We start from the raw sequence: 16,897 nt of genomic DNA, 5'->3' as shown, positions 1-16,897 counted from the left end.
ATTTTATGAATAATTAACTTTAGTAAAGTTAATTTCCTGAAGATCTTGATGAAGGCTGAAGAAAAGAAGTAAATTTTAAAGAAAAAGACTTAGAAACTTGCCCTTTTTGCCCTATCTTTGTGTCTTAATGAACAAAGGATAACTGGGCCTTTTTTGAAGTCTTTGCTTGAGTTGAAGACACAAAATGCAACCTGTACTCTTATCATAATATGTTCAGTTTATGAGTACACAAACTTATAAACCGTGAATTTCCCTAAAGTTATTATACCATGTAGAAGATGTTTGCTGGGACGTTTACTTAAAACCAAACAATTGAGGTCTATATGTCCAAATAATTTCCTTCTCTCTTGCTGTCTCCATTTCAGTTTCCTGAGTTTCTGGGAAGGCCTGGTTTCCCCAAAGGAACGATTTCTGGTAGAATTCTGGAAGTCTGACCCAAGAAAAATAATCCAGTATAGCCAATGAATTGAGGACAAGAAGGTTTCCAATCAGGTAGGAACATTTAATCTCATACATTACAATCACCTTAAGTAAGGTGTGCTGATAGCTGGATATGATATAACTGCTTGGAAAAAGATGCATATCTAACCTACCCCACAAGGAAGCTGTTCTCAATTCCCTTAGAGGTTGTGGTGTTTATCAGAGAGTGCCTTGGGGGAAAATGAATACAATAACAGTATGATGCTTTTTTTTTTCATTTTTAGCACATTGTTGCCAAGTGCACTTGGTGATCTTGGTGCCTGTTGTTTAATCCCAGGAGGTTAGACATGTGGAACAGCACATTAACCCTTTTTAGTATTTTCTTCCAAGACAAATCATTTTTATAGGTTGTCTCCATGGTCTTCTAGTTGCTTATCAAAATTAAGCATCATGTCTTCTAAGTGGGTAATAGCCCCAGTCAGTGTGAGGAAATCAGCTTGGTTCTTATTGGGGCACAAATTCTTGGTGTTGGCACAAAATGGGTTCATATAGGGAGTTAGAAGGAGAAGAATGGGGCATGCGAAAGGGGAGTTCTGTGTTCTCATTTATCTATGCATGTTGAAACTCCACTAACAATTTTATTTTCATTAGCAATTTGTGATAAAAACTTAGGGTAAAGGGAATAATGAAGCTGTGCCATTATATGGCAAGACAAAAGATAGTAGTGACATCAAAATCAGGGCCTATCCATCTCATTTGCAGTTATATACTCAGTGTTTAGCCTAGCATTTGACCCCTCATCAGTATTCAATAAGAAGATGCGTGTTGAATGATTTAGGGATGAATTAATGAATGAAAAAAGTTAATATGGTAGAAAATGTGTTTTATCCTTGTATTTTCGTGTGTTGACTTCTGTATTTCAAGACCCAGCACTGTAACTGGCAAATAGAATATAAGCAATAAAATTTGCTGAAAGAATGAATGAGTCCCCACAATTCTAAGAATAATTTTAAGACCAACACAGACCCCATATCTACCATGGTCTATGACAGAAGTATCCAGAGATGAAAGCCTGATCTCAGCTAGTGGTAGAGCTGACAGAATTTATCTAGTTTTAATAATTTACAGCTCATCCCATTACATCTAGGCATAGTACCTACGTGAGCCATACAATTAAATGTGGACTGAAAAAAAATGCACAACCTAAAAGTTGAGAATTATGTTTTATTTGGAGGACATACTGAGGACTTAAATCAGGAGACAACCTCTCAGATAGCTCGGAGACACTGTTCCGAAGAGGTAAGGGAGGGCACAGGATATTTAGGGTTTCTTGCAAAAAAAAAAAAAAAAAAAACCCAGGTAGTTGGAACATCAAAAGATTACTGTTAATTAAAGAAACTAGACATCTTAATTAAATAAATTTAGCACTTTTCTATATACGGTGAGATGCAAGAATCTGGTCTCATGGAAATCATTCCCTTGATATGCACTTTAATTATCTAGGGCCAGTGTCCTGTTTTCTCCATCTTGAATCCCCTCAGGGTGCAGCATTGGGGGTGGCTTCAGTGGCTGATGGCTTGAAGGCTATAACATCCTTTGTACTGATACCGCAGGCTACATTCTTTGTCCACGTAAATGACTTGAATATGGATAGTAAATCTGTGGATTTGCAAAACGTAATTCTTGGAGCATTTTTAGAAGGACAAAGTTAAGGGCAATTTCAGAATCACTAGCAGCTAAAATTGCAATTTATACTTTTCCACCGGTAGGTAGTAATCTGTTGTTGCTATCTTCAGTATTCCCAAGGGATAACAAAAGCCATTTAATTCTAGAAAGAAATGTAAAATTTAGCACAATGCAACTTCCATAAAACCAAACACACAAACACACACCCAACTCTCGCAGATATGAAGTAATAATCTAAAATAGAATCCTGGAACTAATTGCAAAAAAAGAGCAAATGTACTCATATTGGATTTTATTCTTTTATTAATTTTTGATATATATATATATATATATATATATATATATATATGTATTTATTAATAAAATTCAGAGTTGCTATATGGAGAAATAGCTTTGTACCAATATTGTCTTTGTATGTGTTTATCAGTAATGTATGAGATTGCCTCCTATGCTCCTTTTACTTTATTCTCTTGCAGGCAGTAGATGTAGTTATCAATTGTTTTTAAAATTTCTAGGCAGCCAAAGGACTAGTATCACTTAAATAAAGAAGGCAAATTGTCCTAAAGTAGGAACAATTTTCCTTCATTATGGAACATAAAGTCCTCCTATGAAGGGGGAAGAATTTCATAGCTAAAAGCTTTCAACTACAGAAGATTTATGAGTAACTATGTATGTTGTTTCAAAGTGGACTCTCTATAATTAATGTCTAGGGGTTATCTTTGGTGTATAATGGATTTTGATTTTTTAAATATTATTAGATAATATACAAAAGAATATATTTAATTGTATGTAAGTTATGAGAAATAATAAAAACTCCTGCAAACACACCACCAAAACTAAGAACTAGAATCAAAACTGCTGAGTCTTCTCTCTGTTCTCTACCCTGATCCCACCTTCCTGCTTTCACCAAAGAAATCACTCTGATCTTGGCTTTATGTTGAACATCCACATAATTTTTATCTGATTTTGCTTATTATTGAGATTTATAAAATTGATATCATACTTTAGTCTTCTGTGCTTGCTCTTTTTACTCAACATTATGTTTCTAAGGTTCATCCACTTTAACTAGTGTTCATTCATTTGTACTACTGTATAATATCTTATTGTATAAATACACGAAAATGTGTTTATTATTCTATTAATGATATTTGGGTTTTTTGGGGCCTATTACGGACAGTACTTCCATGAACATTTATTTTAATGTTTCCTGGTACACATGTGCAAGATTTAACATAAGTAAAAGAGTAGACATACTAAGGGTAGAATTGCTGAGTTGTAGGGAATTCAAATATTCAACTTTAAAAATTCATGTCAAAATGTTTTCCAAAGTTATGGAATCAATTTTCAGCCCTTTTGCTCTATAGCTTCACCAGTTAGAATGGCCATTCTAGTCTTTTGTTCCTTGTATTAGTCTGCTCAGGTTGTCCTAGCAAAATACCTCAGATTCAGTGGCTTAAAAAACAAGAGATTTATCTTCTCACAGTTCTGGAGGCTGGAAGTCCAGGCTCAAGATGTTGGCAGTTTTGGGTCCTCCTGAGGCCTCTGTCCTTGACTTGCAGATGACCTCTGCTTCCTTGCTATGTCCTCACATGGCCTTTTCTCTGTGTGTATACATCCCTCTTATCTCTTTCTCTTCTTACAAGGACACTAGTCATACCAGTTAGGGCCCCACCATTATGACCTCATTTAACCCTAATTATGTTTTTAAAGTCCCTGTCTCCAAACAGCCACATTGGGAGATGGGGCATCAACATACGAATTTTAGGGAACACAATTCAGTCCATAACAATTTTAATTTGTATTTCTCTAATTACTGATAGGCTGAGAATCCTTTCATTTGTTTAACAGTTGCCTATGTTTCCTATTCTGTGAAGTCTAGAGAATATCTTTTGTCCATTTTTCTACTGTTTATCTTTTTCTTACTTATTTGTATTGTTTTTTAAATACAAGCAAATAATCTTTGGTCAGCTATATATGACACAAATAAGTTATTTCATACCTTCTAACTTTTTTAATGTTGTCTTGTGATAAATAGCGGCTCTCAATTTTAATGAAATCAAATTTATCTTTTAGCTTAGTGTCTTTTTGTTCTACTTAAAATGTCCTTCCCTAGTTTAATGCTACCCAGATATAGTATATTTTCTTCTGAAAGTTCTAGTGTATCTTTGTTTTATATTCAAGCCATTAATGCACTTACAATCGACTCATCTGTATTATCCAATTTCTTTGTTTTCTTATGAATAATTAAGTTTTCCAGGACCATTTTGGAATGAATGGATTTTTTAGGTGTGTCTGAGCTGTTCTTGACCATTCACATAAATTTCAGAATTGGCAATCCTGTAAAACCTCTATTAAGTATTTTTATTGTAATTGTATTGACTATATAAATGAAGTTGGGGAAAACTTACACCATTATGATGAATCTTTTCAATCCATAAACAAGATGTACCTCTCCATTTATTTAAGACTTCTTTAACATCTTTCAATAAGGTTTCATTTTCTCCATAAATGTCTTGCACATTTTTATTTAGATTTATTCCTAGGTAGTTTTTTTTTCCATTTTAAATAATTTTTAAGCTCTCTCTTTGTTCCTGGATTATAGAAATCCAATAGATTTTTGCATCTTGAGTTTATATCTAGACATCTTGCTAATATTGTTTTTTAGTAAGAGAGAGGATTTTCTTAGCAAAGAGGAATAAATGTAAAATTAAGTAAAAAGGTTATGGGTCAGCTCTGGCCAATAGAACTTTCCATGATAATGGAAATGTTCTTAGTGCTGTCAAAAACTACAGCCATTAGTCACATGTGTTTTTAAATTTTTAAATGTAAGTTCAATAAAATTAAAATTTCAGTTCCTAAGTCAAACTTGCCCACATTCCAAGTATTTAATAGCCACTTGTGACTAATGGACATTATACTGGACATTGTATCTCTAGACTATTAGACTGTGAAGCCATGGCGTCCCGGGATTTTATCTTTGTCAATGGCATAGTGAGATCTTTTATGTGACAGTTATTCTGTTATTAAAAAGAGAAGTTACTTAACCAAGTCATCCCTAACTTTTTGAAATAATCCAACATAGCTTTCACCATCCATGAATTTCTTGAATCATATTTATGTTTCTAAACTATTTCTTGTATCAGGTGTTCACTTTGTACCAAGTTCATTGTCCTAAAATGGCACATACCAAAGTATCAAGAGGTTCCCTTATTCCTGATAAGCTGTGATTGGATGAAGAAGACCTTGTTACCCTGCCTGTCTGATTTTTATTATAATCAGATGTTAATCTGTACCAGTCTCCATATTCAAAATTCACCTTCAAAATTATATGTTATTTACATGATGGTTGTCTGTATTTCATTTAGCTAGTATCATGACCTTATAAATGCAGTTTTGGTCATTTTCTACTAAGACCTCATATTTATCTGTGTGGAAAAACATCTCCTACTTGTTTGCCCTCTTATAAACTCTTCCTGTAATTTAATCCTCATGAGCTTTATTTCCCCTAATTGTAATTACTTAATATTTTATAAAACATTTAAGAGATCACTGGTATGCTCTTTTTTTCAATCATCTATACATTTAAACAGTGTGTTGCAATAAGAAATAGTACTGGTAATCAGAAGACCAGAGTCCTAGTTTTACCCATAAAAATTAACTATATGTGCATTTAAATAAGTTTTATATAAGGTTATATAAGGTTTATTCTGATTCTAAAATTGTTATGATTATTTAGAAAATTATGTTTGAAATATGGCATTATTCAAAACCAATAGAGGTTTGAAATCTATTAAAAATCTACAAAGAATTCAACTATATCACCTTTTTCCATGATTTGATATTAAACTGTAATCCTTCATCTTTCACTTACAGCATGCTGTAGCTGCTGTTGACACAAAGACAAAATATAATGTCTAAATATTGTGTACTTGTTTTTTAAATGAATACTTTTGTTTAAAATTGTCTTTTACATAGATTCTTGATTCCCTTTTCACAACTTTTCCATTCCCCATGCTACTGCAATCAATCACTCATGATAGAAAATTATTCTCTTTTCTGTTTGCTAAAGCTCTTTTTAAAATACCAAGTTTAAAATGATCATCAATTCAAGAAACTTTGGGAAATGAACCTCATCATTTCCATAATGAATATTTTGTTTCACTGGCTACCAGGACACCATCCTCTCCTAGATTTCTCCCCTCCTCACCCACCATTCCTTGGCAGTCTCCCTTGGTGATGCCTCCCATCCCTTAACGTCTTTTAGAATGCCCTAAGGCTCATTCCTGGCCCCCTTCACTCTCCATCTACCTTAACTACTCATGAGTTTTAATCTAGTCCCATTACTTTAATGGGAAGATGACTTATGATTCCCCAATTCGTACTTCTAGCCCTAAGCACTCACCTAACCTCCAGACTCCTAATTCTAATTTCCCACTAAATATCTCCAATCTATGCATAATAGACATTTCAAACTTAGCAAATAAAACTAAATATTTTGCTTTGATCCATCCATTGTACTCCCGTTTTTCCTGGCTCCATAACTCATCCAGTTGCTCAGGCCAAAAATGTTAGATTCATCCTTGAACTCTCACTTTCCCACAATTCCTGTGTCCAGTCCATCAGAAATTCTTGCCAGTCTAACTTGAAAACACATCCTGAATCCACCTACCTCTCACCTTACTCTTGCCATCTTTACTTACTCCAAGCCATCATTGCTTGCCTCATCTAATGCAATAGGCAGCCTCTTCCACAACCTCCTTGCTTCCTCCCCTCTTGCCCCAATCCTTATAGTCTATAACCAATACAATAGCCAGAATAATCACAAAAAAAAACATGAATCATATCACATTATTTCCCAAAACCTGTTCCCATCACTTTAGAATAAAAATTAAACTTTTTACCTGTCCCACATGCTTTATTCTGTATTTCTTCTGCCCTACTCTCCAAGCTCGTTTACTACTACTATTCTCTCACACACACATCCAGATTTTCTTTCTGCAGTGGCTTTCCCAACATCAGGGCCTTTGCACTTGCTATTCCCTAAAACCTGGAAGATTTAAAAAATCTGTAAGATTCCTCCAAGCAAGATCTTAGAAGGTATTTACATTTCATTTTGTAGAGACATTTGGTAGAAGACATTTTTGCAAAAGACAGATACATTTTACTTTGGCGGCTATTCACACATCTGGCAATTTCCAAGTTGGTTAAATAACAAATGTGAATTGATGAAGCTAAAATAAAAGAACTGTAGTTGGTGAGACCTATGTGTTTTAAACCGAGAACTTTGAGGAATTGTAGACATGCAAACTCCACCATGGTTTCAGTGTTAATCTGTGAGAATTAGCTAAGGTATTTTCCAAATACTCATTACTCTCTAAAGAGCTTCTGAGCAGGAAATCAGAACAGGGCCTGTGGACCTGAATTTTATCTAGTACCACAGTTGATTCTGTTGCAGGTGGTTTTCAGTCAGCCCTTTGAGAGACACCAAGCTGGGGTATTTGCCCAGATATGATTACCAATGGTCATGCAAGTCACCAATGAGATACAATCGAGAATCAACAAATGACTGAAAAGAGTGACAAAAGAAGAAGAGGATCCAGTAAGGATCAGTAGAGACGCTATCCCAAGCACTCTTGGCTAGGAGTTTTACACATCCATTCATATAAATGGATGATAGTTAACAGCCAAATGGCATTGCACATTTTTTTAAGTTGCTGAGTATTAAAGTGTATGGCTAAGCATCATAAGTTTTGTTAAATTATATTTTGGTTGCTATAAAATTAGGTGTACATTGTGTGTCATAGATGTAGGGATACAGATGTGTAAATATATGTCATTGTTTCAGTTCTTCAGCTGATACTTCATAATGTCTTTGCAACTTCTAAATGAAGGGCCTCTTCAAATATTGTTTAGAAAGGAAAGATACCTGTTCATCCCTGTCCACCTCCCTTTCTTCATCCCCTTCCTTGTCCCTTCCCTTTTTTTATATATCTTTATTGGAGTATAACTGCTTTATAGTGTTGTGATCCCTTCCCTTCTTGAACAAATTAGTCCATTAAGTGAGGTAAAATAACCCTTTGTCAGCATGGGGGAGGTGGGCATTCAAGGAACCAAATGACTTGGCATTGGGTCTCAGAGTCTGAGAAAGGGGAGAGGATGTCTGCATAAGGGAGCCTGGAGTTGACTGCTGAAGTCTGATTCGTGTGAAAAGGCATCCACATGAGGAAGTGGCCTTGGCAACCACTGTGTACAGATTGTCCTAACCCGTGCCAGGTGGAGAAAATGTGTGGATGGGAAAGTGGCAGCTACAAGAATTTACTTAAATACAGGAAGATTGATCAAATAATTAAGGATATTAAGAATATGGTAATCAGTGTTATTTTAATATCTGTGGAGGGAGTTAAAATATGAAAAGGGCAAAAACTAGAATGAAAGGGTGTTGAAAGGGAATGGAGGATGTTAATGTGAACACATGATTTTCAATATAGAGACATTATAGAAAAAACATAGACTATATGTATGCATATGTTTATGAATGTGTTTGTGAATATGTGTAAATGGTTATGAATATGTGTTTTCATATGTGTGTATGTATATATGTACATAAATCCCCTAGCTCTGCCTATTGAGAGTACCTGGGACCACTGCTTCCCAAGAGCAATGAATACACCTAGTGTCCAGATCTTGGTTTCTAAATACAGCTCTCCAACTGAAGGAACTAAAGCTCTTTGGAGAAATGGCTGATTCTAGAACCACTACAGGGAAAATATAAGATGACCCTAGAACATATTATTGTTTCAAGAAGTAAGGGATCAGCCATAAAAAGAAGCGAAATTGAGTTATTTGTAGTGAGGTGGATGGACCTAGAGTCTGTCATACAGAGTGAAGTAAGTCAGAAAGAGAAAGACAAATACCGTAGGCTAACACATATATATGGAATCTAAAAAAAAAAAAAAATGTCATGAAGAACCTAGGGGTAAGACGGGAATAAAGACACAGACCTACTAGAGAATGGACTTAAGGATATGGGGAGGGGGAAGGATAAGCAGTGAAAAAGTGAGAGAGTGGCATGGACATATATACACTAGCAAACGTAAAATAGATAGCTAGTGGGAAGCAGCCGCATAGCACAGGGAGATCAGTTCGGTGCTTTGTGACCTAGAGGGGTGGGATTGGGACGGTCGGAAGGAGAGCGATGCAAGAGGGAAGAGATATGAGGATACATGTATAACTGATTCACTTTGTTATAAAGCAGAAACTAACACACCATCGTAAAACAAGTATACTCCAATAAAGATGTTAAAAAAAAAGAAGGGGGATATCACAGAATAATTGGGAAACATCAAAGGATATAGAAGCCAAACTGAAGGGGTTTCCACTGGACAAACCTTGAACAATCTCAGCCGCAAAATAAATAATGGCAGAAATGTATTATAGTCAATTGAATAAAATAGGAGTCTATGAGTTCATACTGATTTAAATAATTAAATTGAGTAAATTATGTTTGATGAGGAACAGGATATTTACATAATTACAAAGTGCCTTACCACAAAAATTATTAATAATGAAGGAGAAAAAAATAACTTTACAATGGAGAAGACTGGGTGATACACCTTAATCAAATGAGTCACATGATATTCCAGTAAGGTTACAGGTTAAAAGTTTGCCAAAATTGTTTGATAGGAAGCAGTGAGAAGAACAGAGCTTCACCACTGTGTTATTCCTGCCAACTACACATATCCTGAATAATCATGAGACAAATACAAACAGCTAAATCCTACAAAATAACTGATCCATATTCTTTAAAACTTTCTAGTTCATGAGATTCAAGGGAAGCCTGAGAAAATTTTCCAGATTAAAAAACTAAAGAGACAGGACAACTAGATGCAACATGTGATACTGGACTGATCCTTTTATTATGAAGGACATGATGGGGATAATTGACAAAACTTGAAAGGGGTCTGAGGATTAGTAGCTCTGTGGTCATGTGTCAGTGTTAATTTCCTTATTTTCATGATTATATTTGGATATGTGTTTGTAGGAAATACTAGAGGATTTGGGGGAGACATTGCATTGTGTTAGCAACTACTCTCAAATGGTTTGGGAAATAAATTATTTTTATTGTCATTTCAACCTTTCTTTAATTTTCGAGATTGTTAAAAGAAGGCAAACAAAGGAGAAGACCCCTGAGTCAGGTAACCCTCCTTTTCCTGGCGACTCCCATAGTTAAAAGCTCAGTTTACAATGGTGGTCAGTTTTTCAGGCTATTTGTGCTAATTTCTGTTACTAACAACATAGCATCTTATTCTCTATTTGAGGTTTTTGGATTTTTCCTAATTATGCTTTTGCTTTTTATTCTATCAAATGTCTATGAATTTGATAAAGTCCTCAGTATTAACACAAAATCAGTAAGATTCATAAAAATAAAAATAAGTTCTTGGAGAAATTTATAAATTTCTACCTGCATTCAAATTGGAGTAAGTTGGCAAGAAATTTATAAGGGGAAAATACTATAAGGAGCACTTCCATTCAGAAACTCAAAATGGTTGCACGTGTTTATCCTGTAAGAGGTCTGTGATGAAACAGCAGGATGAAGGCTATATGTCCAAACTTAAATGCAATCTTTTAAATCACCTTTCATGTCAGGCCATGTAAGAACTGGGCAATTCAAGAAGTAAATTAGAACAATTCTTATTTTCAATAATTTCTTAGGTCAACACTTAGAATAATGAAAAACTTATCTTTAACTCCAAGAAATCTGGACAGTTATTAAAGCAAATGTGTTGTCCTACTGGCCTACACCTGGTTACAAACAGCAGTACGACTTCAGAAAAACCTGGACACTGAGTGGGCTTTCTAAATATAGCTTTTTCTTTCTATAAAGGTGTTTTACAAGAATGCTATCTTTTGTGAAAATGTGGCCTTTATAAAGGGTACACTAAGGTCTGTGACTTTTAGACCTAGAAAAGATTTGAAATATTTTCTTAGCCTGGGAATCCACATTTTAGAGGCATAGAAAGAGAAACCCAATGAAATTAAATATTTTGCCCACGATCAAATGGCAAACAAGCAATAACGACAGCACTCAAGCCTCTGTCTTCTAAATCCATTGAATGCAGCATAGATAGATTGCAATAACTGCTGATTTTCATTGTCCTCAACACTACATTTCTTCTGTGCCTTATCCCTCTTCTTTTAAGAGGGATGACAACATTATCTGCAAACTTTATCTATAACTGTTTTTTTTTTTAATTTTGCTGTTTTGTAAACTTTTTGTTTCTATGTTGAAAATGTGTAAGGACATTTACCTTCTTTCTTGAAACACCTTTGCCTGCATTTATCACATTTTATTGTTGAACTATCGTGTAGCAATAAGTACAAAAGCGCCTCTAGTAGAGGAGATAATATCAGAGGCAACAAGGTGTGTGTATGGGGGGCGGGGTTAGAGTTGACATACCTTAAGCGAGATGAGGAGAGAGGGAAGAGAATAGAAAGTTTATTTATTTGAAAAAATATGGCAAGTTAGAGAATTTTGGCTAAACTTAATACAATATAGCTTTCCTTAACTTAAATTCCGGGTTAACTTCCACTCTTTACATTGCCACAGACTAGGGAATAAACAAAGCAAAAAGATTTTTGGTACCACCATTTTGTGTTAATTTCATAAAGATTTCTACAAGACATTAAAAAAATAAATTGAAAAACAAAAGTCTTGTGTTTATCTTATTTTCCCTGCATGCTTGCACTTTAATAAGTTGATAAATGGCATTTAAACTCAATAGTTATGATTAATTCTGTCCCACAATTTTTAAAAGCACTGGGGATTGTGTGCGTGTGCATGTGCCCACCTTTACAACTAGTAAAATAAAGTTCTTGATCCAAAAATTATTATCACTTAGACTATTGAATAAAATCAGATATGATAGAGGGGCTAGCTGTTGGTAGGTTTAAAAGTCACCCTAGGTGATTAATTCATGCAGCAGTGTTGCACGTCTCTCTTTAGATGAAGCACTTAGAAGTATAACCAAGCATGGATCTAATTTCATGTCTGAGATGTGTTTTATTTAGAGTTCTTTGGCAAGTGCTTGCTCTGTGTTTTTATAGTCTTTGGTTGTGCTATAAAAATGTCAAAATTATGAATTAACAGATATGCAAAAGTGAAATCCCAGAAGATAGGATAAACATGAAGTCCTCTAATTATCACTCAAATAAGTTTGGTTGACACAGAACTGGGAAACAGATAAAGACATTAATAATTCATAATGCTGAAGTTAAAATCTTCTAGTTACAGTACAAAAGAAATCCTAATTTGTACCACAAGGTAATGAATTCAGTACTTTTCATTTGTTAAACATTTGCTTATTACCCTGCACCGTGCATATAAAACTGTTCCCAAATTTGGAGGGCAAACAGGAAAAACAGACACTCTCTACCCTCAAGTTGTTTATTCTGCAGTCAGTGAAATTTCTCTACTTTGAGATCTTTTAATTCCTCAGCTCATTGTAACATCTTCTTCAGATGAATTGTTTTTTATTTGTTAAAACCAATGTTTAGCACTTTAAATAGTTTCTTCAATGTTCCTGATAGTGAAATAGAGTCATCATGGTAATTTCCAATACTAATTATAGAGTTGATAGGAGAAATGCTCAAGATTGATAGTAAAGTGATTTCAATAATCTACAAAATGTCTTGAGGTTTCCCAGATAACAACTTGTCTCCCAGACAAAAATGCACTTATTATTTATATTCCAAGCTTATAAAAATTTTTGTACTTTAATCATATAGAGATTTTACAACATCTTTTCATTCATATTTTAAGATATTTTGTTCAGTAGATTATCTCATTTAGAAACTATTGATTTATATATACATACTATGTAAATATTAGTATACATTTCTCAATGACTAGATTAGTGCTTTCTTAACTACTTAAATTTGTTTAATTCATATTGTTGTTCTTCAGCATTTCTTTTACTCACTGGAGTCTATCCTACTGACTTCAAAAAGCCTGAAAAATCTGAAAATCCCATTTAAAGTAACTGTATGGAAAATCTTTAAAATAACATATAATAATGGTAGAGAAGAAGTGTATTTAACATTGTGCTGAGATTATTCCATTAATAAAGAGATTAATCAATAATTCTAATTTTCAGACATATAATAAAAATGAAAAACAATCATAATACTGAGCAATGACATTTTCAATAAAGGGAGATATTAAATATTGTATAGGAAACTAGAATCTGCAAAGCAGACAAATTGGCAATGATTATACATATATTTAAAATATGTTGAAACAGTCATAGACAGTTTTTCTTTTTGGCTGAAAAGAGGCATATTGAAGTGTTTAAGCACTACTTCAACTGGAATAGATATTTAGACACTATACAGAAAACACGATTGCAGAAGAGCAGATATTAGCAGGTGTGTGAATGTGTATGTCTTTTTTTGTGTGTGTGGTACGCGGGCTTCTCACTGCTGTGGCCTCTCCCGTTGGGGAGCACAGGCTCCGGATGCGCAGGCTCAGCGGCCATGGCGCACGGACCCAGCCGCTCCGCGGCATGTGTGATCTTCCCAAACCGGGGCACGAACCCGTGTCCCTTGCATCGGCAGGCGGGCTCTCAACCACTGCGCCACCAGCGAATCCCATGTATGTCTTTAATTAATGTATTTTCATTCATTCAAAAAGGGAAGAATGCCAAATTTACTTTAAAGGTGGCATTGTGATATGTTAAAGTTCCATTCTTAGACTTTTGCTGCTGTTGCTGTTCCTTTAGTATTCACCAAAGAGTACCGTCCTGTCATTTATCCAAGTTAGAAATCTAGGAGCAATCCTAGGATTCTCATTATAGGGTCCACTACCTTCATGCTCCCCCCTCAATAAGTAACACATTCTTGGCTCTCCTATATAGGAAAGCTCTCTCCAATGTATGCCTGCTCTGTCACTCTCCGGGTCCAGCATCTCTGCCTCAGCCTCCCATTGAAGTCACTTCTAGTTCATTCTGTGCAGGGCCATTTTTAAACCTTCCTCAGTCCTAGGCAATTGCCCTTTTAGAAGCTTTACCCTAAATGTTATCAAATGCATTAAAATGTGCCCAAGTCACATATCCAATATAATTTATAGATAACTATATGAAAGCTGAGTAACATTGCTGTTGTAGTAGTATTAGTTGAAAATATTAATTACACAAGTTTTGATCTCCATTTTGCAGATTTGTTTTCATATTCTGGAGCCATTTTTTTCAGGTTCCAAACAATTTTCTAAGTCCTTCTCAAACTCCTAGTCCCTAGTGAGTGTGTTTTTACTGTCACAGGGTTGAACAGCCCAGACAGCAAGATGTCTGAAGATTAAGACCATCACAGGGATGAGTAAATCTGATACGTGGAAGTTGGAATGCAAAGTGTTTGTAGAAAAAAATATACAAATCAAGGAAGAAATTGCAGTGTCAATTAATATGATGTATATCAGATGATAGTATTAAAAAGCCAGGTGAAAATAAAATAACTTAATAATGTACATATTTGTCTGATTGTTTACTAGTGATATACTGCTCAGTGTAAGGTGAGAACCACAGATATTATCTTCTGGAAAAAACCCTTTAAGCCCTAACAGTTTCAGTTTATAAATTTCCTCTCTAATAAATGAGGAATAAAATAATTTACAATAAATTAATTATTTCCTCTTCTGAGGGTACCAATACCACAAATTCAGTCAGAAGATGGATCAAGTTTTTCATACATTTCTCTCATTTCACATTTTTTAAATAAATGAGACTATATTTTGTCTAATGACTACCAGAACAACTATCTGGAAACTGTGACTTCATTATATGTGAGAGAGTATTTTAGGAGATACAGATGTATATTTAGATGGAGATATAAATACATAGCATATATACACAATATTTAATCAGACACAGGAAATGTAGGATAGCTCCAGAGTGGTACACCCTATGTTCTGAGCTGCTCCGAAATGCAGTTCCTTTTTTTTTTTTTAACATCTTTATTGGAGTATACTTGCTTTACAATGGTGTGTTAGTTTCTGCTTTATAACAAAGTGAATCAGTTATACATATACACATGTTCCCATATCACTTCCCTCTTGCGTCTCCCTCCCTCCCACCCTCCCTAGACCACCCCTCTAGGCGGTCACAAAGCACCCAGCTGATCTCCCTGTGCTATGTGGCTGCTTCCCACTAGCTATCTGTTCTAATGGGAGTTCTCTGGGCACAAAGGGCACTATTTTCTGTAATGAGATTAGAAGAAAGGATTTGCTAATAATTGCTTCTATAGCAACTAAAAATCTTGGAATCCCACCTTTCAGCATTTTGAAAATCTTAAAGGGGATGTTGTCAGTAACAAAAAAATTGAAGACTGATTATGTATTTAAATTAATGATTCTTTAAATTCATCTGCCCATTCATCTTTTAAATTGATTCATGCTTCTCAGAAAATAAAATATGCTAATGCGTATATCCTTTTTCCACTACGTAGGGCAACTATATCTAAAAACAAAAATACTATCATTTTACTTTCCTTTACTATATTCCTCCACAACTTGTGTTGTACTTTCATATTTTATTTTCATTCTGCTAGTGAGATATATATCCATATATGTATGTATACATATATGTATATATACACATAATATTTAGATTTTAGATATTTGCATTATGCAGGGCAATCCATAAAATGGATAGATGCTTAATTTTAATACCATTGAATACAATTTTCATAATTTTATACTTTAATTATTTTTGGAAGCACAAACCAGAAAGGGTAAAGCAAACTTGAAATGGAAAAAGAAGACCAAGCTGGCATTTTGCATTTCAGACTTTATATTTGGACTACTCAGTGGGACAGATTATAATAACAAAATTTTGCTTTTGCAGGGAGGTCAATCTTTGCTTCTGCATTGCCTCATCTCTTTTAATCCCATCCAGTTTATTTTTCATCTCAGAAACTATATTTTTCATCTCTAGGAACTCAATTTGGGTTATTTTTATATCCTCTGTATGTCTATTTAAGATGTTGATGCTTTCCTTTAAACTTTTTGAACCTATGAAAATTAGTTATAATAACTGTTTGAATGTCTTTGTTTACTGATTGTACCATTTTTCAGTCTGTTTTCATTAATTATTTTTTCTCCTTGTTATGGGTTATATTTTCCTTCGTCTTTGCATCCCTAGTAATTCTAGATTGCATGTCAGATATTGTGAATTTTACTTTACTGGTTGGAGGGCGTATTTGTATTTTTTTTAATATTTGTAACTTTGCTCAAAGAGGTAGTTAATAAATAGTTTGATCATTTTGAGGCTGCCTTATAAGCCTTATTAGGCTGCAAGTGAAACAATTTTGTCTAGGGCTAATTTGGTCCCACTACTAAGCTTATACCCATTGAATACTCTGTGTACTGAATACTCTAGTTGATGCTGCATGTATTAAATTATATCAAAACATATTTGTATAATCTTAAAGCAATAAATGCAACACATAAAAATATAAAAAAATTTAAAAATTAACTTTTATTAAATAAAACAAAAATGTTTTCTTCTAGTAATTGTAGCATTTTAACATATTTAAATACTGCATCCCTATGAAATTCATTTTGTTAATAAATATGAAAAGAGAATCCACCTTTATTTTTCACAGGTGACCAGGGACTTGTTCAAACACCAACATTTAACTGTATTACACAAAACATTATGCCACTGGTTTTTATGGGCTATCATTATAATTAACAGCTTTATACAACTGTTGTCTTGTGCTGTTTGTTGTTCAATGTCTAAAA

The 16,897-nt window shown here is 34.3% G+C and overlaps 1 long non-coding RNA gene across 4 annotated transcripts in view; it reads left to right on the top strand.

Annotated features, from left to right (window-relative positions):
• The window catches only part of LOC308609612, a 42,069-nt gene that overhangs the window by 16,898 nt on the left and 8,274 nt on the right, over positions 1-16,897 (top strand). For 2 of the 4 annotated variants that reach the window (XR_014014319.1, XR_014014320.1), the window contains exon 2: positions 366-492. The exons of the other annotated variants lie outside the window; for them this stretch is intronic. This is a non-coding gene — a long non-coding RNA (uncharacterized lncRNA). The remainder of the gene's footprint in view (positions 1-365; positions 493-16,897) is intronic. 4 annotated transcript variants of the gene reach the window in all.

Source organism: Mesoplodon bidens (genome assembly GCF_964165515.1).
Source record: "Mesoplodon bidens genome assembly, chromosome: Y".
Lineage (NCBI taxonomy): Eukaryota > Metazoa > Chordata > Mammalia > Artiodactyla > Ziphiidae > Mesoplodon > Mesoplodon bidens.
This window is presented reverse-complemented; position numbering and strand designations above follow the sequence as displayed.